This window comes from Anas platyrhynchos, chromosome 3 (genome assembly GCF_047663525.1).
Source record: "Anas platyrhynchos isolate ZD024472 breed Pekin duck chromosome 3, IASCAAS_PekinDuck_T2T, whole genome shotgun sequence".
Taxonomy (NCBI): Eukaryota; Metazoa; Chordata; class Aves; order Anseriformes; family Anatidae; genus Anas; species Anas platyrhynchos.
Window position 1 is genome coordinate 107,470,138 of NC_092589.1, and position 23,826 is coordinate 107,493,963.

The 23,826-nt window shown below is 37.1% G+C and overlaps 1 long non-coding RNA gene across 1 annotated transcript; it reads right to left on the reverse strand.

Annotated features, from left to right (window-relative positions):
* Nucleotides 1-1,789: 1,789 nt before the first annotated feature.
* Nucleotides 1,790-23,819, reverse strand: LOC119716333 (uncharacterized). The gene is made up of 5 exons (XR_005264184.2): nucleotides 23,736-23,819; nucleotides 22,184-22,227; nucleotides 19,476-19,554; nucleotides 18,022-18,088; nucleotides 1,790-1,886 (listed from the first exon to the last, which is right to left on the reverse strand). It is a non-coding gene; the product is annotated as an uncharacterized lncRNA (long non-coding RNA).
* Between the last annotated feature and the right edge of the window lie 7 nt (nucleotides 23,820-23,826).

Genomic DNA, 23,826 nt, shown 5'->3' on the forward strand with positions numbered 1-23,826 from the left:
GCAGAAATGAGATAATCATCAGCTGCCTAATATTTATGTGAACAGCTTGCCTGATCTCAGCCAAACCAGATGATCAGGGGTTGCAAGCCACTAAAGTGTGGTCAAAAAAAAAAAAAAAAAAAAAAAAAAAACAAACAAAAAAAAAAAAAAACAATAATAATTTCTAGCAAGTTCTGACAGAAAAAAAAAATATATATTCTCTTCTGATAAAAGATTTGAATTAAAATGGCAAGTTTATTGTTGCTGTTCTTTGGTATTCTGTTTTTATCTCTCCATAGCTTTGATCAGTGATTCATTTGAATTCTTTTTGGATACCCTGCAGTTTTTGAGTCCTTTTTTTCTTTCTTTTTTTTTTTTTTTTTTTTTTTTTTTTTTTTAACTCTGGTTTTCTACTTAGGACCTTCCAGGACTGTCAATAACCATTTCCTGAATACCAAAGACAGTCATAATGATTTGAAAAAGAACCTTGCTTATAAAGACCAGCTTGAACTGGAGAACAAGAATATTAGGGTCATAATCTGATAAGAAAAAAATAAAATAAAATAAAGTTTCTGGACTGGCCAGAAAAATGAAAGCCAAACATAGAAGTTTGGTTTATGGTACAGAGGGGCTAAATAATCAGGAGAGCTTGTCACTGGTGTTGTACTGTACAACTTGGTGAGGTAAACAAAATACCCTCATTTGGGAAAATACTGTTAGTATCTAAAGGTTAGAGAAAATATTCTAGGGAATAACTGCCAGACTGTTTGAAGATAAGGTGTTTTATAACACGTGCCATTGTGGATGTGTTTGAGTAGTTGACAAAATAAATAATTATTTCTGACAGTTATTACTGCAATGAAGGGTAAAAAACAAAAGGCTGCTTTGACATTCAATATGGCATAAGGTCACATTGTAATAATTGCACCACTCAATCTGACATGATATATTATGATGAATATTTTGTACAGTCAGGGTCATCAGTGTGATGCTGTACATCTGGTCATACCTCAAAAAAGAGAGAGAGAGAGATTCCAAGGAAAGCTGCAATTAAACAAATGTTTTCCTCTATAAATTATATTTAATTTCAATTAAAAAGGGAATGTAAAATTTTGCAGCAAAGGATGAACCATAAAAATCAGTTATTTCTGTAATGTATTTTCTTCTACAGACATTAAAATAAAAATCAAAACTTTTTTAAAAAGTGGTGTATAAAACTTTAGCTTATGCAAGGAAACACGGGCATATTGGGAATGAAACCTGGTACTAAGCAGTAGCAAAGTAGGCAACCAAACAAACAAAGCAGCTTGGGCCCATAAACCACCATGCCCTATAAAACTAGTTCCCCACACATGCATGTGAAAGTGTGGTAGATCAGAATGCATGCAGGTAACTGAAGAGAGTATTTCTAGTTATTGAGGTGTCTCATTAAAGAACAGACTGAACCTTTAGGTTTCATAGAATCACCGAATGGTTGAGGTTGGAAGGGACCTCTGGAAGCAATCTGGTCTAACCTCCCTGCTCAAGCAGATACCTAGAGCAGGTTGCCCAAGAACATGTCTAGGCAGCTTTCAAATATCTCTCAGGAGGAGACTCCACAATCTGTCTGAGCACCCTGTGCCAGTGCTTGGTCACTTGCACAGTATAGTGCTTCCTGATGTCTAGACAAAAATGCCTATTTTCCAGTTTGTGTCAGCTCTTGTCCTGGCATTAAGCTCCGCTGAAATGAGTCTGTTTCATTCCCCTTTGCTCCCTCCCTTCACAATAGATATTATAGATATATTATATTATATATTGGTAATAGATCTTACCAATAGATATTGGTAAGATCCCCTCTGAACCTCCTCTTCTCCGGGTTGAACAGTCCCAGCTCTCAGCCTTTCCTCCGAGGACAGATACTCCAGTCACTTAAAAAAATAAAAATAAATATAAATATATATATATATATATATATAAAATCCCTCCTTGCACCTCTCTGCCCACTGTCAGGACTTTTTATCCCTGTTCAGACTGTTCTTTAACTATAGCAGTTCTTCTCTCTTGATGTGGAAAAATTCAGTTTTACCTACACTGCTTTCAAAACTTGAGGTAGATTTTTTTGAGAAGGTGGAGAAGTAGGGCCATTCTCAGGAAATGGAGCACTACTCGACCAACCCATCACTCTGGTATCCTTGGCACCTTGCTGTCATTTCATTGATTTTCACAGTGTGTGGGTTGTGCCTTCTGAGGGCAGCTCTGGCACAACTTATCCACTTTGTATTTGCTTTGACAGCAGCTAGATGGCCAATGAGTGCAATTACAAATTAACCAATGTTTTGAAGCTAGCCACAGCATATGTTGTCCCTAGTTCAGCAGTTGTTTATCTGGGTAGAAAAGAACGTGGCTATGGCTGACTTGAATACCTTCAGTCATTTAAAAGTTAGACTTCCGGTTTAGGCCACTTAGTTTACCAATATAGCACTGCAGCTACTGACCACCTTGTAAATTCAAATCGCAGTCACAATCTCCAAACACCTGTCTGAGGATATTTATTACAACTTTTCTCATAGCTTATCTCAAACTGTAGAGTTTTCCAGTTTAAGTAGTTCTATATTTTGCTGGATGAAAAGTGAATGCTGCTATGTATGTCACAGAGTTCTGTTGATAATAGGTTTGTGATTAATATATAATTTCACCTCTCATGCAAGTTGCTCTCAGATATTGTCTTTCTGTCCCAAATCCAGTAGTTTACAAGTGGTAGGGCCATGATAGAGGAGTTCTTTATTAAGCTTCTTTGCAGGAGCCTGTATGCATTTTCACTATAGTTCAGATTACTGTCTGTCTTTACATTGCAAGAAATACATGAACTAAGTCTTTGAGTAAGTAATAAATTCCTTGTTCCTCACATCCAAAGGAAGACCAAAGGTTTTGAGGTTATCTACTTTCAAATGTGGCTCCTCTGTTTTAAATTTTCTTCAAAAGCAGTTCACCAGAGCTTTGGAAGAGAAATGAATAATATAGCCATGTTTAAAATTTCTTTGTATATGTTAAATTATTTTCTCACCTCCAGCTGGTCTCTTCAGGGAAATTAAGTGTTATGGGAAAAAAAATAAAAAATAAAAAAATAAAAACACGATTAATCCATTTCATCCCATTTTACCAGAATTAATCACAGTAAATTAATTTGTGCAGATTCAAAAAAAAAAAAAAAAAAAAAAAAATCAGCTAAAATAACATCAGTTAAATTATATCAATTACTTTTGTTCTGTGTTATATACTCCACATCACTTTGGCAGGAAATCTGAGAAATAGAAGGATTTGAGGAGCTAAATGACTGGAAGCTATGTTTCTACCTATATTTCTAGGTAGGTTTTGTTTCAAAGAAGAAAATCAGATTGATTTAAAAAAAAAAAAATAGATATGAAAATGTTGTTCTGCATTTATTGCAAGTTTTTTTCAAAGAGAAAACATTTAAGAATGAAAACAATAGATGTCAGAATAGATAATACTTACAGCTTTCATACTGGGATTAATAAGTATCTTTCTGAATCTTTAGTTTGTCCAGCTGATTATATAGCTAAACTGTAGAGACATCAGGGCAAATTCTGACATCAACATTCTTCTTCAATGAGCATGGAAATCTGCATGACCTGAAGTATCTAGACTATCTGAAATATTCTGCACCTGAATGTTAGATATTTTATTGCCTAAGCAAGCACAAATATTCAGACTCCATTATAAAATATATAGGGTCAGTCCTATCCTCAGTCTTGGAATTTAAATTTGTTTTTTGAAGTTTCAGGTGAGATTTTTACCCACGAAATGACTGTGGTGTTTGTTTTTTTTTTGATGGTGGTGGTGGTGGTGTTTCGGTTTGGTTTGGTTTGTTGCTGTTGTTGTTGTTTTGTGTTGTTTGGTTTTTGTTTGTTTGTTTGTTTGTTTTTCCCTAAAGTTGTCACTAGAAATCTTTACTAGACTCTTACAGGTCATGTTTTTTTGTTTGTTTGTTTTTCTTTTATTAAATGTTTAAAATGTTAAAATTGGAAATATAGTAGTCAGGAACAGAAAGATGAACAGCATCCTACATCTCTAGGTCAGACTCAATGTGTTGCTAAACTGTGTTGAAAAACTTTGGTCATACCACTACAAAGATAAAATTGGATCAAATCTTCACTAGCTTAAAATAGCTTTTTTTTTCACAGTTATACAGTCTACATTCCCTTGTTTCTTTCCTTCCTAACTTCCTTTCTTTGTTTTGAGAGATTAATTTAAGTATATATATGTAGATTATGATAATGTATAATAAATACAAAAATAATGTACCTTGCAGATTAGATAGTTAATATGCCTGAGGGAAAAGATGTCATTCAGAGCAACCTAGACAGGCTGAGAGAACGGGCCTCCTGAAATTTAGCAAGGAGAAAAATGAAGTCCTGCACTTGGGAAGGAAGGTGCAATGATACAGTTAGAAATGGACTGTCTGGGGAGCAGCTCTTCTGCAAGGTAAACATGACTCAGCAGTGCACCCTAGTATCAATGAAGGTTAACAATATACTGGGCTGTCTTGACAGACCAGTGATCCTTGAATGAGTGGGGGGCTGGCGCACTGCATGAGCCAGGCTGAGAAGATGGGAGTTGTTCAGTTTGGAGAAGAAAGGGCTTTGAGTGTAATTAACGACAACATGCCAATATCTATGAGGAGATCATCAAGAAGACAGAGCCACATCCTTCATAGCTGTCTATGGTGGAAGAATAGTAAATAAGGTTATAAGCAGAAACGTTAAAATTATAGTGGGGGAAAAAGATATATAGTATTTAGGAATGCAGTATGTTAGCCACTTGCCCAAATATAGTATCCATCACTTCAAAGGTAAATTTGAAAGGATTAATCTAATCAAATATTCATGTCTGCATGCAGTGCAGATGGTGACAGATGTCTCCTAAAGATATGAGCAAGTCACCTGGAGCTCCCTTCATAGTCAATGCAAAAAGATAGGCAATTTTAGTTATAATTCAGTATTATTTTTTTTTTGGAAATTAATATACAAAGTGGGCCAAATGAATCAAGTCCTAGAAATGATTATTTCTCTCCACTGATCATAAAGTGGATTTAAGGTGATTAGTTCAGCCATGGAAGTTTACATGTTGCACATCAGAAATCAGATGTGAAGAAAGCCAGCAATTGTATCTAACTCATTTCCTCCAGAAAATCACACAAACACTCCCAGAGTGAAAAGAAAAAAAAAAAAAGAAAAAAAAAAAAGCACAGTCCTGAAGATGTGAACAAGAGAACTCTCCATCCTGAGAACTGAAGAATCCAGTTGTATATAAACTTTTCTTAATCTTCCTAGTAGGATAGATCAGAGTTTACATTCTGCATGGCAATTCAATATTTGATTTTAGAAGGAGGTACAAGCTGAGTAAACAAGGTAGGAAAAATAAATACCTGCTTCTTTTCACTAGGTATTTAAGAAATCAGTAGGAAATGCTAAGCATCTTCCATCCAGCCTTTGAATCTAGGCTGTCTGATCCTTTTCACAGAAAAGATACCTAGTAGAATAAGGTTGACTGTAATAAAATGATGTGTAGAAAATGTGGTCTTACTGTTCTACTGTGTCCTACTGTTTATAACACTTGCCAGGAATGAGTGAACTGCAGTTTCAGAGTATTCTTAGTCTGAGCAGGCTTGAATTTATCACTTCTGCTTCCTAAGAAACTACTTTATTCCTTATGCCTTAGCATTTCTAGATGATACACTTTAACAAACAATATGAAGTTCAGATGTTTCACTTCAAAGGATGCAGTTGTCATAAATTTTATTTTCATCAAATTTCAGAATTGGTATGATTAAAACAAAATGGGTATCTTTAGATATTATATTTAGATATTTAGTATTTTATAATAATTTGTAAACAGGAATAAACTAATAAAAATAAACTGAAACAGTTGGAAGAACAGTAATCAAAATAGTAACTAGGTAACTGCAAACACTGTCATTGTATTCTGATCTCTATGAGTACTTTTTTATGTCTTCTCTTTCTGAACTCCATATATCTTGTGTACATATGCTTCAGTGTTCCCACATGAAAATGCTTATGTGATGGCTATCATATATCTTAACACTAAGAGAAGTCTCCTGGGTTTTAAATTATATAGATTTAATTCCCTCCAGGAAAAAATGTCTCTTTCTTCTTGGTTAAATATGTGATGTGATAAGCTCGTAAGGAATCCATCAGCAGCCTCCCTTTTATCAGTTTTTATCATCATATTCAGGTTCATGATGAAGTTGACAAAAATATAGATTTTCCTAGGCAGACGTTTTCTTAGACCTGGACTGCCAAGAAAGGTAAGTTGTCTTTATCTGTCTTTCTGTGTATGCTTTGTGTATTTCTGCGTGTGCTTTGATGTCTGTAATTAAATGCCAAGGAAAACTATGGACCATTAAGGACAGAAAACATTACATGTTTATCTATATGGACAGTATAGGGAAAATATGTGATTACACTGCTGTGTTGTATGTAAGCAAAACTTGAGTTCTTAGTTATTTTAGGCAGGATTTTAGATAGCATAGTTCAATCAGTTCTTAACATTGCTGTGCCCTAGTTAAAATGCAATTTAGTATAAAATAGTAATAACAATAATCACCCCTCATGACAGTCACATGGTTTGTGTCATGTTTTTGTTCTGTGGGGTTATTTTGATTTTCTTTTTTCCTTTTTTTTAAAAAAAAAAAATCTTTATATTAAAGTTCTCCATCCTTGATGTTTACCAAACAAAAAATCTTTCTAGGGTGAAGTTTTAGAGTATGATTGTCCTGGGGGAAGATAAAAGTGAGAAAATACAATTTATTCGTTATTGTGCCAAGAAAAGAAAAAAATAGTGACCTTTTTTGAACAGCTGTACAGTAAAGAATCACGCAGTTTGAAATATGCTATTCTGTATAGAATATCTATTGACAATTATCAGTGAATGACCTTTTCCTGACTTTTTTTTTTGTCTCTTTTTTTAATAAGGAGCAAACATTGACAAATTTCATCATGAAATACACTACATATTTTTCATTAACTATATAAAGGCCTGATCCAAACCACCTGAGGGTTAACTGAGCATTTACAGCATATCTCAGTAGCCTCTCAGTCCGTCAGCTTGCTGTTACTGATGTATCAACTTGGCACTGCATCATTTTAGGAAAAGGATTTCCCTATACTGGACTGAAGTTTGATTCTACTTTGCTAACCTTCAACTTTGAAATATGAAGCAGGAATAAAATCTTATATTGTTCTAGTTAAACCATTATATTCAAAACAAGCATTAAGGTTCTTTTTGTTTGTTTGTTTGCTTGCTTGCTTTTTGAAAACCTAAAACTCTGTAATTCTTAGTCAAAATTTTGCCATTGTTTTTTGCTTTCTAAGTAAAGACAATCTGCAAAGCACAACATAATTTTATTGAAAGCCATTTAGTTCATCATTACATAGGATTTAGGCAAGATTCTCCCCACAGAAAGTATCTATTACAGAAAAAGTTTATATATATTTGTAGAATTTGATGTCAATCACACAGAATCACGGAATCATCTAGGTTGGAAGAGACCTCCAAGATCACCTAGTCCAAGCTCTGACCTAACACTAACCAGTCCTCCACTAAACCAAATCACTAAGCTGTACATCTAAACGTCTTTTAAAGACCTCCAGGGATGACCACTTCCCTGGGCAGCCCATTCCAATGCCTAACAACCCTTTCAGTAAGGAAGTTTGTCCTAATATCCAACCTAAACCTCCCCTGGTACAACGTTAGCCCATTCCCCCTCATCCTGTCACCAGGCACGTGGGAGAACAGACCAACCCCCACCTCGCTACAGCCTCCTTTAAGGTACCTGCAGAGAGCAATGTAATTGCTCACAGGAATATATGTTTTTTTCAGGGTGCTGGAGTTTGCACTATTATGGTCCAAAGTTGCATATAAAAAAAATCAGCCTTGCTCCTGGTTTTATATGTACCTTGTTGTCCTGATTTCAGCTGGGACAGTTAATTCCTTCTTAGTAGTTGGTATGGCGTTCTGGATTTAGGATGAGAATAATGTTGATAACACTCATGTTTTACTTGTTGCTGAGCAGAGATTACATGAAGTCAAGGCCTTTTCAGTTTCTCCTACCAGTAAGGAGGCACAAGGAGCTAGGAGGCTGGGCGTGCACAAAGAGCTGTGAAAGGACACAATGAGGACAGCTGACCCAGACTGACCAAAGGCATATTTCATACCACGTGATGTCATGCTCTGCAATAAAACTGTGAGTTTCACCAGAGGGAGCTGATGCTGCCTGGGGACTGACTGGGTTTTGTTTGGTGGATGGAGAGCAATTACATTGTGCTTGTTTTTTACATTCCTTTGCTATTGTTGTTATTGTTAATGTGTGGGGTTTTTTTTCTTTTTTCTTTTCTTTCCTTTTTCATTTTTCCCCCTTTTTTATTATTAAACTGTCCTTATCTCCACCCATTAGTTCTTTCATTTTTCTGTTCAGTTTTCTCCCCACCTCACGGGTGGAGGGAGTGTTTGAAAGGTTGTGTTTGAAAGGCTGAGCTTCCTGACAGGTTAAACCACAACACGTAACTCTTTGAACTAAGATTTTACCAGCTTTTTTCTCTTCCACCTCCCCTGTTTTTCTCATTGGAATTATCTAAAACACCGATCAAATTTGTACTTGAGATACACATTTTCTTTTCAGGTAGTATAATTTTTGGTTATCAAACACAAGTATAATGTCTCATATTATATATATATATATATCTTTAGTAATAGTAGTAGGGTGGTTTTTTTTTTCAGATTATTTTTATAGAAGATTCCATATAATTTTCTACTATATGTTTTCTACATAGTTTGCAGTTAGGTTGCAATGGGGTTAAGAAGATGAAGAACACTGTAGAATAATAAGCTTAAAAGTGACATTCATTTCTTCTCAAGATATGCTGCACATGCTTTCTATAAACATTATTCAATCTATTTCTTTAGCTAAAAAAATCACTTATTTTATATTAATTCAGTTAAAGATTGTAATTAACTTCTGCTGTACTTTAGTCATTACTGATCCCCTGAACTTTGTCCATTTTGTCATTTTAATTTGCAGTGAATACATTTTTCAAATCCTCCTCACACCATACTTTGCTGTGTTGCCATTGATAACTACCTTTTTGCCCTCTTACCTCTTCTATCTGCTAAAAGCAAAGCATGAGCTGAAGCAGAAGTATGTAGTCTTTGCCCTTGACCAGTAAAGTTCAAAACCAAAACGTAATATATTTTGTTTAATCTAATCAAAGAAAATCATTACTTTGAAGACATTTTCATCTTAGCCTATATGAATTGCTCTCATATCCTTATTCCAGTCATTCTTACTTAAAATTGGTAATGGTTGTGTTAATCTGCAGCTATCACATTGAAATATCACAGCAGAAACTGAAAAAATCACAGAGAAAACCGCCTGCCTTGCTGAAAACTGAAATACAGTGTTTGTCTTACTGTTAGGGACAAAATGTCCATACCTAGAATTGTAAGTAGATGGTACAGGCTTTTAGTCTGACTGCTTGTTTAAAGAACAAACTCTTCTGCAGATGATTACAGTCATTATAGGGCAGAGTAGGTGTCCAAGGAACTCAACTGTGGACTTCTGGGAAGTCAAGTTACTCATCTCCACGTGAAGTTGCAATTCAAGCCAGTCTCAGTCAGATATCTTTATAACTTTATAGTTTGTCTACTGATATTGTTCCCCCACTGTTTTTTTTGTTGTTGTTGTTGGTTTTCGTTTTTTTGTTTGTTTGTTTGCTTGTTTGTTTTTTGTTTTGTGTTTTTTTTTTTTGTTTTTTTTTTTTTTTACATATTGTTATTACATGCACTTTACACTCTTTACACTCACCTTTCTGTCAGGTTTTCTGACACTTCCTCTGAGAGAAGATTTTTGTTACTTTCTTTTGGAGTTTTCACAATATATGTTCCAGGCTTTAGACATTACTAGCAGAGAAACTATTACTGCATTGCTACATTTCCATGAGATTCTTGTTTCATTTGTTGTGTGAATTCATGGTGAAGAGGTACAGTCCTGTACTACCTACTAAATAGAATTATATTCACTTTTTCTATTTTTTAAAATTAGCCAATTAAGAAACAACTTTTTTAATAGACTTCTGCAATAGTATTTATGAATATTTATTAATTTATTTAACTTTCTATTCTCACAAGCAGGGGTTATAGACTAAATTAAATAAATATATATTTTTAAAAATAATTATTTAGCCCTGTACTCATCCATTCATCTTTGCTGCAAAATCACTCACATCCCAAAGCTGGCAGTGACTCACCCCCACTCCCTGCCCTTTTTTTTCCCAGCTTCTAAAACTCAATCATGACAAGGGTTTCCAAGCAAAGCTACTTAGACGAGTATTGCTAGCTTCCTTAAAAGGTCATTAATAAAGCAGATGAACAAACTGCAATGATAAACTATGCAAATAATACTTTACTACTAAAAAAAAATGCCAGAAAATGAGAGCTAAATCCTCTCCCCCCACTCTTCACCTACCAAGCATGCAAACAAGGAACAAGGTGCTTAACAGCAGTATCAATTTTATGCAGTGAAATTTTGCTTTCACTCCCACCTAACTGGTAATTTCGGGAAGATGGGAAATCAGAAGGATTATCCAGTTCACAGCACAGTATATCCAACAAATGAAACACCAAAAGATACATTTGCTGGTAACAGATCACACCGTAAAACTTGCAATATACCACTACTCAGTGATTTTGGACCTAAAACTTCATTAATCATTCATGAACCTGTGCACTGCTAAAGGGAATAACACAGTCTATAATCTTCAGGAAGTGTGTGGGGAAAAATCTCTTTTTTACTGGAGTAAATAAAAATGCCTTTAACCCCTAAATTTCATAGCTCTGCAGCTCTTTATGAGTAGTAAAATTATTTAGAGTCACAGCACTATTTGGACATGTAGTCTTAGCTCCTGTGCACTACAGATCCTTCATTTTCAACCAATTTATTTTCAGCTCAGCACAATACTGTGTCTTTGACTCACACAGATTTTCCATAAATATCTTAATCTGGAGATATTAAGAAGTGAAAAACTTATCATTTCTCTTAATGATTTGCTCCGGTGGCTACAAATGTACTCACGTCTTATCTAAATGTATCTTTAGCAATTAGTCATAGGAATATGTGCTGTCTTTTTCTATAGGATTACATGTGAATGGGGCTAGCAGCAATTAGTATATTTTCCCCATATTTAGGCATATATGATTAGACCTACAGGACAACTGAGGCACTCCATCATCCTTTCAGGTACCCAATCCAATGCAAAAATTATTTGAGATGTCTGGAGCTTCTGGCTCCATCCCTTGTCTGTTTTTCTTGCCCTCAGTTGCACACATGCTATTGAATTCTCTTTTCTCCCTGCCAAAAATAAAGCGGATTTATCTGTGTTGCTACCAGAGCCGTGCCCAGCCCATGCAAACCTAAATTAGGTATTTCTTGGGAGAGTGCTCTTTGGCCTGAGCTAAAGCCATTACAAGGAACACAAAAACAATTATTCATTACAGATGGCTGCTGTCCAGAGAGCAAACCTATACCTACTCTTTCTATAGACATAGCCCCCATTTCTATGAATAACTTCTCTAAGTGCTTATATTACATGTGGTAGATGTCCAGGGCTTTATCATTTCCATCATGTTCAAGTCCCAGTAGGACTGAAAGACTAATAGGGCTGTTCAAGATATGTGTGAAGCCTCAGCAGTTAGTCATCCTGGCAAAACAAACAGCTGTTTACATGTCTAACACCATTGTAGCATATAATCATGAAAGGCTTACCTGGAGAGCAGAATTATCTGTGTGAGTACTGAATTGGGTTTGTACCCAAACAAAAATTAGTTCCACATTATATTAAAAAAAAAAAAAGTGTCTTCTCTTTCTCTCTCACATGCACAATGCACATATTACACATGCAAAGAAGCAAATTCTGCTTAGATCTCAGGGATGCAGCTATAATAGGCTTAGGGTATTACTATGGTGTGAATGGATGCTGCATACTAAAAAGAGATGAAAATAGCACTTTAAAAATTTCTGCAAGATAACATGATATTTTCAGGAATACCTTAAATCTGCAAATTCCTCACAGAGATTTGGCTTCTGCACTTCCTTGAAATATCATATGCACCAAATATTCCAATAATAAACAGAAACCTGGTTTATGCTAGCTAGATTGTTAAATAAACCCAGACACCCAGTTTGCCAGTTAAAAAAGTGTGTTGCTGTTGTGATGTTATCCATCTGTAGTATATACCACATTGCTGTTACTACCTACAATGAGTTAGAAAGATAATTAGAGGGGGGGGGAAAACTTCATAATTTACAAGATAATCTCATTAGGTGTGTTTCATGCTTTCTTTTATATTTTTTATTTTGATCCTTTTCAGCTCATACTGATATGAGGTTATATACTGAGTCCATTACGTATGGATACAGTAGAAATGGAGAGAGGTAGAAAAGACTGTAAGAGAAAATAGAATGAGGATGAGGAGTTGGAAGGTGCAGGAAGACCCCATGAAGCTGTGAGAGGGCAAAATGTTGTGCCTGAAGAGGTCTCAGGGTCAGATAGGGGAAGGCAATGACACCAGAACATAGCAGCAGCAGTGCTAGGAGATGCATGAGGAAAGGCCCAGGATCATATCTGTGGTAAGGAGATCTGTATGTCTTGATTGCTGCCTGCCTTCCACTAGGGTCAGGCTGGGGTGTAGATGATACCCAGAGGTGGTGTTTTGCTCAGAGATGCCAGCAGACAAGGAAGCAGAGACAGAACCCAGAGATTTTTAACATCCTGGAAGTATGGGGACTATTGTCTGCAGAGCTCATGAGGAGCTCGTATACCTCACTGGAACTGCAGGTGGGGAGGAAAGCTGGGAAGGTACACGTGAGGAAACAGTACAAAGTGAAAAGCAGACAATATTATTAGAAAAAGAAAATATTTGAGAAACTTTAGCACAGATTGTCATTAATGTATTTGCACAGCATTTAAATCTCTTACTGCTAATAACTACACCTCTTTTTTATGAGACTTCTTTTGCAAAATAAGGTGGCTAGATTTCAAAGCAAATAAATGAGATAGGCTCAAGTCCTTTCCTTTCTCTATCTGCTATTCACACTTTTGCGGCACACATGCTTCCTGCGACTGAAATTTGTAGGCTTAAAAGAGATAGTATTTTTTAAAGGAGGCACTGAATGAGACGTTGGATGCAAATGTGCTGACAAAGGTTTTGACACAGAAGCAATAAAGGAGCCCATTAAGTTTCTGCTTAACCTCTCTTGCTGCTCTATTGCATACACCTATGCAAAAATATAATTACCAAAGATTTTTTTCTAAAATCCTTCTAGACAGTAAAAAAATAATCCTTTTGAGAATGTTAACCAAGTGAAAATATTTGCACTTAACACTAATGTTGCAGTTTATTAAAAAGAGAAAGGCAAAATCTGATTATTTTATTTTTAATTTCAGAAGAGGGTTTTGATCTTTGTCACCATTCACATCCATTTCCCTAATTTTTTTATTTTTTTTAATGATAATTTGTATGTACTCTTTCGAGGGATAAAGCTGAAAGGTTTGCCCTCACCTAGTCACTATGTGAAATGTTAAGTTCTAATCAAAATTACAAAAGCTTCAAAACCACAAGTTTCAAAAATCAAAGATCAAGTATAGAGTAGTCATAATAAAAAAAAAAAAAAAAAAAAAAAAAAAAAAAACATGATGAATTCATACATTTTATAGGTGTGTACATCTGTTACATATATAATTAATTCATGAATTATTTATGGAGAAATTAAAAACTGTTTGCAGTATTACAACAGAGAGAAAATGTGACTGAATAGGTCAAATAAATTATTAAGTGAGCATTTTTCACTTCGACTAAGTAATTAATGATGTAGGATTTAGTATAAGAAATGGATAGCTATATATTTTAGATGGTCTTGAACACTTCCCACTTCCACAACAATGTTTCTACCATGGAGCACACATTGGGATTTACAGGACTGAAAGAGATATATTTTTGCTATATCCACAGTGGAATGAAACTTGAATGTTACATAGTTGTATAAAACAAATTCAAATCTTGGTGATCTGAAGAGAATTGTCAGTGAACTAACATTCACAATTGTAATTCCAGAAATTTATCTGTATTCCTGTAATCCTGGAATTAGCCATTAACAAGTGCTTACATTTTCTGTCTGATGAATGATGATTTAGTGTCATGCTTTTGGCTGGGATAGAGTTAATTTTCTTTGTAGATGCTCACACAATGGTGTGTTTTGGGTTTTTGAAGAAAACAGCAACAATAACACACCGATGTTTTAGTTGTTGCAGAGCAGTGCTCACACAGAGCCAAGGACTTTTCTTCTCCTTGTGCTGCCCTGTCAGCGAGGGGGCTGGGTGTGCACCAGGAGCTGGGAGGGGGCACAGCCAGGATACGTGGCCCAGGGTGCATTCAGAGTGATGGTGTTTGTCTTCCCAAGAAACCATTACATGTGAAAGCAGGGGTCACCCTGCTTTCCTGGAAGTGGCTGAACAGCTGCCTGCCAAGGGGAAGCAGCGAATGGACTCCTTGGCTTGCTTTGCTTGTGCACGTAGCTTTAGCTTTCCCTAGTAAACTGTTTTTGTCTCAACCTGTGAGTTTTTTTTATCTTTCTGATTCTCTCCCCCATATCACCTGGGGAGAGTGAACGAGCAGCTGGGTGGTGCAGAGCTGCCTGCCAGGGCTTACCCACAACAGTCCTATTTTGGTGCTCAACATGGGGAATGACAGGTTTGAGATGACAACAGATTTGATTGCAGTGTGGAGTGCTAGACTAAATTTACAAAACATCTGTTACAGATGTTTAGATGCTAATTGGCAGGCTTCGTGAGGCTTGTTTGCCTTACTGTATGTTAGAGTTCAGTGCTTGTCAGTGGCTGCTTTTGTTTTCACCATTTGCTCTATGCCTTATCATCTTGCTTTGCTGTTCCTGGGAATGTTTTGACGACAGCTATGGCCATCCACCTGGCTGGCCAATTGCCAGGACATCGCTGCTGTTCCTATGCTGCTGTAATGGATAGTCTGGGACTCCAGACTGGACTCAAGTGAGAGGGACTGTGACCTGCAGATGAGTCTACCTGGGGGCATGTACACCCTAAAACATCTGTGGCCACAGGTAAGTCCATTCTGGAGCAAAGTATCCCTTGAAACATCTATAGCCACAGAGAAGTCCATGCCACAGCAGGTACACCTTGCAAAATGTCTGTGTCTGTGGATAGGTCATTCCATACTACCTCAAAGTGTCTGTGTCCATGGATAAGACCATGACACAGAAGGTGTCTGAAGGGATGGACCTCTGAAGGGTCTGTGGCCAATGGAAAAGTCCATGCCAGAGCAGATACACCTCGAAGCATCTGTGGCCATAGGTAAGTCCACCACATAGCAGGTAGACCTGTGAAGGGACTATGGCTCATGGGTAAAGCCTCACAGGAGCAGGTACACCTCTACAAGACTGTAGTCAATAGACAAGCCCAGGCTGGAGAAGGGGTGAGGGCCCACTGTTAAACCCTATAAGCTGTTCCAAAAGGACAAGAGGTGAAGAGTGATATGATATGCCTTTAAACTGTTGCAACCCATGCATGATTTGAGTTGCTTGTTACTGTAAATACTATAGCAGGAACCCCTTGCCACTAGCCAGTCCAGGGGCAAGGGAAGGAGTTCATTGCAATGTTATACCCCGTAGTCTGATCTGAAGGGACCAGGAGGTGGAGATTATACCTTTAAATTGTTGTAACCCATGATCTGAGTTGCAAGTTATAGGAAGTTCTGTAGCAGAAACCACTCAAACCAACAGAGGATGAGCCTTATAAGAAGCAGTGCAAGTACAGCAGTGACCCAACCTGAGCTGGTTTTACCATCCAATAACTCCATGCAACACACCTCCTCTCCCATCCTGAGCAACCACCATAACAGATGGAAGTTAAGTCATGGAGTAAAAGAACTCTGACATTTTATGAACATTTTATGGACATTTCACAGAGGTTAAACCACAACAGTTAGACACATGAAACTGTAATTCAGTATTGCTGCTGCAATAAATTATGGGTTGGTAGCCAGTAGGAGTTATTGAAGAGAACAATAGAAGATGATCTGAAATTGATGCCGCCAAGTTCTAGGTTAAACATCAATGACTACATGGTCAGAATATGACACCATACCAGCAGGTCCACACACTTCAAGGGCACAGACAAAAGAAGAGGTTTTTGTTTGTTTGTTTGTTTTTGTTTGTTTGGAGGGGGGAGGTGTTTTTTTGTTTTGTTTTGTTTTGTTTTGTTGTGGGGTTTTTTTTTGGTCTAAAAGCTGCATAGCTGACACACTCCTACTCCAAAAGTGGGAAATACCTCAGCATGGAAGAACACATTGTATTTTCTAGCATATTGTCACTTTTTTTTTGTGACGGTTTTATCCTTTCAGTTCTGTATGAGGTGTGCCTCTAACATACACAGTAACCTGAGTCCCTCAGAAGTCATACTGCACTTACCAATTTCAGAAGACATACGTAGCCCCTCACTACAAGGACATCCAGGTGCTGGGGTGTGACAAAAGGGCAACAAAACTGGTGAAGGCTTTAGAGAACAAGTCTTATGAGGAACAGCTGAGGGAGCAGCGGTTGCTGAGCTTGGGAGAAGAGAGAAGGCTTAGGGGAAACATTGATGTACTTTACAGTTGCCTTAATGGGATTGTAGTGAGGTGGGGATTGGGCTCTTCTCATTTTCACACTTGGGGCTTGGGAGGGGAGATGGCCTCAAGTTGCACCAGGTTGGATATTAGGAGAAATGTCTTTACTGAGAGAGTTGTGCAGCATTGGAACAGGCTGCCCAGGGAAGTGGTGGAGTCACCAACCCTGGAGAACTTCAAGAAATGTATAGCTGTAAAACTTAGTAGCATGGTTTAGTGGTGGACTTTAGCACTAGGTTAAAGGTTGGACTAGGTGATCTTAGAGGTCTTTTCCAACCTGAATAGTGCTATGCTATGGGAAGCAAAAGGAAAGAAAAAGGGAAGGGAAGGGAAGGGAAGGGAAGGGAAGGGAAGGGAAGGGAAGGGAAGGGAAGGGAAGGGAAGGGAAGGGAAGGGAAGGGAAGGGAAGGGAAGGGAAGGGAAGGGGAGGGGAGGGGAGGGGAGGGGAGGGGAGGGGAGGGGAGGGGAGGGGAGGGGAGGGGGAAGAAACACTTAGGACAGACTACGTAATCTAACTTGGAAACAAATAAAAGTTAACTAAGGGTGAACTGAAAGATGTAGCAGCAACACAAACACACAGTGCTGAGCTATATGTAAACTAGTATACTGTGGGTGGGAGAAGAGTTAAGGTGATGTATGCATGCTGTCAGCATAATCTTCTAATTCTTTTTTCTTTTTTTTTCTTTTTTTCTTTTTTTTTTCCACCTCCTCTGCCCTAGTCTGGTACCCAGGGTCAGTTCTTGTTCTGTTACCCAGAAGAAAAGACTGAAAAATAGAAGCATGGCAATGCTTCTACACTGCAGATAGTGTCAGACGATATGTATGGAAGAGGAGAGGAAGAATATATTTCTCAGCATGTTCTCAGCATTTTTATCAACCTTTTTCTGCTTATTCCATGCTCCTAGCTCCCTTGGACTCTCCTTGCTCATTCCTAACACTCACTCCCTAACTAAAAGCTGTGGTCAATGTTCAAGGTCACACACAGTTCTCAATACAAGACTTAAATTTTCTGGCTAAGAATCAGATAAGTAGATGTTTCCTAAGGTTGTAAAGTCAAATAACAATTCTACCCCAATGGATGTCAGCATCTAAGCTAATTGTAATTACTGTTTTCATTATTCATAGAATATTCTTTACAGAAAGAAAAACAAACAAACAAACAAAAAAAAAAAACTAGCTTTTTCTGATGATGTTAAGTGTACAGATTTCTGAAAGCATTCCAAGAAAAAAGAAAATAATAATTCCACAAGATGAAGGAAAGGAACTGTTCAGTACCTTGCAAAAATCTCCAATATTACCTAAGTATTTTTTCTACCATTTCTCCACACCCTCCTCTGCATTCCTGAAAAAAATAAAATAAAAATAAGATAAATATTTTAATGTTGATATTTTATTCCATTTTCACTTCTGCATTTTATGCTATTGTAATTACCAAATGTGCTAAGAGCTAGAAGAGTGAACATTCTCTGTCTAATCCATTCTATTCAAATATGAATAATGTCAAACTGAGAAATGTTTGCTTTAATAATTTTGCAAGCCAAATCATTTTCCCAGTGTTGCCATCTCTTTAAACATCTAAACACAGATTAAATAAAACAAATGTGATACCCTAAATTCTCTTGCAAGGTGAACAAACACACTCAGTGTGCTCCAGCTGATATTTCTGTCTAGCTTATAAAACAACTGCCACCTTTTCACTGAGAAGTGTCCCATTAATTAAAAATGAACATCAGTCTGCTGCATTATGTAGACATATGTGTATTACCTAAACCTGTCCTCTGCACCACTAGCACAATTTTAACTTACTCCAGCATCCATAGAGCATTCTTCTTGCAGCTCATCACTGTGATGTTGTCAAGTAATAATAATAATAACGATTTGTTTTAGGGGAAAAAAAAAAAAAAAAAAAAAAAAAAAGAGGCAAGATAATACAGTTAGTGCATAGTGATAAAAAAGGACAACATTTCAAAGCAAGCCACAAAAGACATAGTCAAAGCAGCAGCTGCACCTCACTGGTGATGAGCCCAAGAAGAGTAAAGCACATCTGTTAGTTGCTGTTCCTTTTTTGGCAGGCTTAATACAAAGCCCTCGGTTGGTAATTTTTAAATACAGCTAAAGCTGTCAGCCTAAAAGATAATTAAATTACTGACAATGTTTTTCACTGCTGTTTTGTTTTGGGGAAAAAAAAAATAAAGCGTGGTTTTATCTGGGCACTTTCATTCTCTTTTCTCCGGAAGAGCAGGAAGAACGTAATACATATTTGCTAAATGATCGCTCAAGTAATCAGCCTGCTGAGAATTAAGACTGCTTGAGTATAAGGCATCCTGTGCTACCCAGAGTGAAGGATTAAAAGAGATGGAAGATTAGGGCCCAAAGAAGAGGGCAAAGTGAGATTGCAACTCCCTTCCCCCTGCAAGAACAATGACTTCAGTATTTGGGATAAGGGTTTGCTCTTCTCACTCTTTGCTTTAGTAGATCCATTTTAACTGTGGAGTAACCACACTTCGTAGTGGATTTTCAGTTTAGATAAATTTCCATATGAAAAACTGAGTCACACTAAGCTGGCCCAGCAGTACCTTCCCTTCTGTATTCATAATTTCAGAAAGGATTTGATTACCGTTCTTTTGAGGGATTATAAGAGAGAACAGCTACATGGGAGACCCTGAAAGCAGTGGACAGATACCCTGAGATTCATAGGTGTGACTCAACTCTACCTGCTCTTTGCTTACCAAGGTGAATGAGTCTTGTCCTTTTGAGTATTCTCAGGTCAGTGAGCATATGGCCCAGACTGCCTAGTTCAGGGATTTCCTGCATGTTCAGAGAACATAGAAATGCGTAGTTAGTTCCTAGGCATTCACAGACTAGGCACTCATGTAAGGATATACTCATACTACCAATTATAGGTAACTACGTAGGCATATTAACTCTGATAGTGCTTCAAGCCAACATGTTATGAGCAATTTAGATTCCCTACTATGTAATGTCATTTAGTCATTGGAGAGAAGTCATGACACCTAATTCATCAAATGTGGTTATATGTAGGTTAAGTAAATTAAACCATCTTGGGTGTGTTCCTGTGCTCCAGCAGCCATCATCTACATTTATAAACAGAGTATTCTTGGCAGGGTTTTAGCCTATGTCCACTAGGACTTCTTTCCAAACTACTTCCAGACACTATTCAGGATCTATCATTGGCCAGACAATGTTTGCAATGTGCAGCACAGTTGTGACCATCACAGTCCACAGTCTGAGACAGTAGAAAGTACCAAAGGGTCATGCCAATTAACATGACCAAGAGCAGGCCATCCACTGCTTAATTTACTGCTATGGATAGGCTTCACCATCAGCAGTCTGCCCAATTTAAACATTTCTTTCTCCACAAAGTATAAAGGAAGCCATTCTCAGGGGGATCTGCCTAGGAGGCAGCTGGAACCTCTCACCGCAGTTAAGCATTAAAATTATAAGAGGCGTCTAAATACATCTTTATAAGAAGAATAAAGTTTGTTTTGGCCCAAACGTTGTTGGGATTTGTTAATTTCTTTTACCTTTTGTTTTGTTTTGTTTTGTTTTTATTTCTTTTTCAGTGGAGGGGCTCATAGAGAGAAAGGATATCTGTAAATTAGAGTTAAGATTGGTTTGAATTATTTGTACGGTGGTGGTCCTGGTGCTACAATTTTATCTTGTATAGGTGAATGTCTTCAATTACGTTTATGGAATTGATGTTTTCAGTTGTAGGGTCTTTTCCATTCTTTTATTTTGGTTGGTTGGGTTGGGTTGAGTTTGGGTTTAATTTTGGCTGGCTGTTTGGGTTTGTTTTGCTTTGGTTTTCTTTTTATAGTTTAATCACTTGCATTTTTAATGCTATCATTTTGTTACAATTCATTAGCTGGTAATTTGACTATTTTTTAAATAATATAAACTAGAAAATAGAAATTCATACCATAGCTTGAAGACAATTTTTTTTCTGCTGCTTGTAGTTACTGTAACTCAATCTGCAATTACTCTCTTTAGGAAAAAAATACAATAAAAAATCTTACTTATTTCAAAATTAAAACCTCTGTGTAGATTATAAAATTCTGGATGACTTCAACTGTCTAATGAAACCAGAGATTAATATTTAGTGCAAATTAAAGTGCAGGATAGACTCATAATGGAGACATTGTATCCGCATATAGATGAAATGACAGGAAAAATGTTTGGGACCTTTTTCTCTTCAGGGAAAAAGCTACAAGCTGTTCACAAAATTACATGTTTTCTAGTTAGTTAAGTCAAAATAAAGTACTGTTGTCAGCTCTGGAAGAAACTAGATCACACCTGAAATTGTTTTCTTATGGATAAGTGATTGTATTTTCTTAAAAAGAGCTTTAAATATTAAACAGTAGTGCTTCAATGCTAAGGAAGTATCAGGGCTTTTTTGTGTTGAAACAGGTTTCTTCAACAAGTGAGTAACCATTCTTCACAGACTGTGATTTAAGTTAGATTTTTAAAGTGAAGCAAGTGGTAGTAACATGAACTATCTACAGAATATGTTAAGTACTCAACCAGGTGTGAATGCAATAGTATTGGAGACTACGGGCTGGCAAAATATTTCCTTATATCACCAAAACAACCTGCTCAGCTTTGGTGCCTAGCAATAAAAAGATGAAGTTTAGTGTTAGGCTTCAGAATCCTGTAGGGAACACAGTGTGGAAGAAAAGAGCATGTGGTGAACCATGCATTCATGGGATAGCAGCCAAGAACTGAGACAGTATGAGCAGTTGCTGGTGAGCAGGAAGATTCATGGGGAGCAGTGCAAGCTCATGTTTGGCTTCTTGGTTAAATGATATCCAAGGTAGCATGACGGAGAAGGAGGAGCAGAGAGAAACCAAACGGTTACTGTGGCAGCTGATACAGATGGGGGTTCAGAGGCACTGCCAGAGACTGAGTGGGGCTGCCAGAGTCAGTACAGCAATCAATGGTGGCAACACATGGCAAGCCATAGTACTCTGCTTGATGTCACCACTGCTAATGCACCAGACCCTTCAGTCTAGACTGAACTACTGTGTCAGAATGCCATCCCTTCTGTACTATGATCTGGTGACCACTTGTTATGACCTACTCTCACGAGTTGTGACCTACTTAGCAAAGTGGGACAGAAGTATCTTTGCCAGCAAGCTTGCTCAGGATCTAGGAAGGCTTTAAGTGAGGTTTATCAGATAATGGAAGCCAAAATCCAAAGCAATAAAAGAGGAAGTAAGGGGGAAGCAAAAATGGGGCATGGCAAAGAAGGAGGTTCTCAGAGTTTTCTAAATAAAGAAATAGAGAACCCAGTGACTGTTAGATGAAGAGGTCACAGATCCTGAAGGCAGTCAACTTGTACAACTTGAACTTCAGGAAAGAAGATTTTTTTTTTTTTTCCTTCAGGTATCTGATAGGCAGGATCACATGCAAGACTGACCTGAGGGAGCCCAAGGAGGTGAGATATTTTTCAGTGATATTCTCCTGAAAGAACAAGAACATTCTGTTTTGATTGCAGAAAGTACAATAGGAGTAGAAAGATTCCATTTTTGTTGAGGTGGAACTACAGACTGAGCTGAAATATATATATATTTAAAAAAAAAAAAGATATGGAAAGTGAAAGTGAGGAGGGGTTATCCTAGAGAATCACCTGGATATGCAAGGATGGAATTAGGAATACCAAAGATTAGCTGTAGTCAAAACTGGAGATGGCTATCGAGTGCAACACAAATATGGACTGCAGTTATGTCAGCAGCAGGAGTTCTTTGCAACATCTAATTCCATTGTTTAGTTTCCAAATATTTAACGTCTACTAAATCCATTAATGATAATGTAAATTTTGTATTTCACTCAACTGATTATTTGGTTGACACTTTCTTTTGCTGGAAGTGCTAAAGACATCTAGGCTTTCAAACGTCACTCTTCAAATCATGACCTAAGTAGTTTCAGTGTTGCCATAGCTACCACAGATTTTGTATGTTCCTTCTGAAGGACTGAATAGCTCAGCCAGCTGATCCATATAGTCGAAGATCCATGTTCCATAGACTTCCCATTTCTGTTAATGCAGTAGAATAAATGGTAAATTTTGGTGACATATAGGTGTTATGGATCATTGACATTATGTTGTGTGCTCTAACTTGTTGTTCATATTGGTTCTTTAGCAGTCCAGGCATTCCATGACTAGTAGGTTATGTGAGTTGGGATTTCATAGTAATCGATTACAATTACTGTACCATGAAATTCTTTTTCATAAAACTGTTTAAGACTTGATGATTCTGTCTAAAGTTAAAAGTTGTACTGAGAGACTTGCAGAAGAAATTGCATTTGAAGAACTAGCCATTTTGAGCAAGCCAGGTCTGCTCTATTGCGCCTTCTTACGGCTTTAGAATCTCATATGTTAGCATGAGTAGCTGCTGTGTGGGAGCTTGCTGGAGTGTACTATGTCAGGCTGTGCTGCGCGCTAGTAGGTGTGACACAAATAACAATCCAACCAGTAAGGAAACTATTACCTGAACAGCTTATTAATATAATTTGTAGTTTATAATATATTTGAGAAAGGTAAACTGTATGTGGATTGAGGGGTGGCCTTTCCTATTGAGATCCTAAGAGAACCTTGCACCATCTCTCTCTCTCATACCTCGTCTCCTTCCCCATGCAGAACAATCTGCTTTAAAAATGCAGATTTCCGTCTGATCAAGCATGGAACTAATTTATAGCTTTATTGTTTCCCACTGTTTGCTCCATAAACTTAGCTTCATAAAAAAATCCAATACAGTTATTTAGTTCTTCTTAGGATCTCATATTAAAAAACATGAAATCTAGCATGTTCAGAAACATAGGTGGTCAGTGCTACAAAACAAAACAAACAAACAAACCAAAACAAAAACAAAGAAACAAACAAACAAAAAACAATAACAACAACAAAAAACTCAGTCACCTATAAATATGAAAGAAAAGTTATCTATAGGTCTTTAAAGGTGAATGAAACTTACACCCATTCCAGATACAAATGAGTTGGTTGCACTGCTCCTCTACCACAGGTATAGAACTCCTCAGATTTGAATTGTTGACTTACCCTCCTGA